The sequence below is a fragment of the Triticum aestivum genome, chromosome 4A, assembly GCF_018294505.1.
Source record: "Triticum aestivum cultivar Chinese Spring chromosome 4A, IWGSC CS RefSeq v2.1, whole genome shotgun sequence".
In the NCBI taxonomy this organism is placed as follows: domain Eukaryota; kingdom Viridiplantae; phylum Streptophyta; class Magnoliopsida; order Poales; family Poaceae; genus Triticum; species Triticum aestivum.
In genome coordinates this window covers 370610069-370611427 of record NC_057803.1, presented here as the reverse complement: position 1 = coordinate 370611427, position 1359 = coordinate 370610069, and positions in this window count along the sequence as shown.

Below are 1359 nucleotides of genomic sequence, written 5' to 3'. Positions count from 1 at the left end.
GCGGCTCCCAGGCGGCGTGGGGCGCATCAAACGGCTCGGGGGCCCGGCTTGGGCTCCAGCGGGCCGCGCGGTCGACGGAGGCGGTGGCGACAGGTGGCGGATCCCGATTGGCGGCGGCGATGTGTCCAGTGGCGGTCGGACGTGTCCGGCCGCGCGGAGGGGAAGAGGACTAGGTCTAGGGTTGGAAATGACCCGAAATTTCGGGGGAGTGGCTATATTTATAGGTAGGAGGAGCTAGGAGGCTCCAAATTGAGGGCCATGCGATCGTGATCGAACGGCCTAGATGATGGAGGAGGTTTAGGTGGGTTTTGGGCCACTTTGGAGGGGTGTTGGGCTGCAACACACACGAGGCCTTTCCGGTCCCTCGGTTAACCGTTGGAGTATCAAACGAAGTCTAAATGGCACGAAACTTGACAGGCGGTCTACCGGTAGTAAACCAAGGCCGCATGGCAAGTCTCGGTCCAATCCGAGAACGTTTAATACCCGCACACGAAAAGAGGTAGAAAGGGGACACTGGATGACATAGGAGCACTGGAATGCAAAACGGACAACGGGGAGAATGCTCGAATACATGAGACGAACAAGTATGCAAATGCAATGCACATGAAGACATGATGTGAGATGCATGACAAAGACAAAAGCACACGAAGACAAAAACCCGACAACGAGAAAATAACATAACTTAGTGCCGGAAATGGCAAGAGTTGGAATACAAATATGGCAGGTTGGGTGTTACACTTGATTCAGGACGATCTTGATGTACCGCGATCTTTGCTATTATAGTTGGATCTTATGATTTTTCTACCCCTCTACCGTCCTGTAATGGATTGAGTTTTCCCTTCGAAGTTATCTTATCGGATTGAGCCTTTAAGGATTTGAGAACACTTGATGTATGTCTTGCATGTGCTTATTTGTGGTGACAATGGGATATTCACGTGATCTACTTGATGCATGTTTTGGTGATCAACTTGCGGGTTCTGTGACCTTGTGAACTTATGCAAAGGGGTTGGCACATGTTTTTGCCTTGACTCTCCGGTAGAAACTTTGGGGCACTCTTTGAAGTTCTTTGTGTTGGTTTGAATAGATGAATCTCAGATTGTATGATGCATATTGTATAATCAAACCCGCGAATACTTGTGGTGACATTGGAGTATCTAGGTGACATTAGGGTTTTGGTTGATGTGTGTCTTAATGTGTAATTTTAGTAGGAACTCTAGGGATGTTTGTGACACTTATAGGAATAACCCAATAGATCGATCAGAAAGAATAACTTTGAGGTGGTTTTGTACCCTATAATAATCTCTTTGTTTGTTCTCCTCTATTAGTGACTTTGGAGTGACTCTTTATTCCACATTGAGG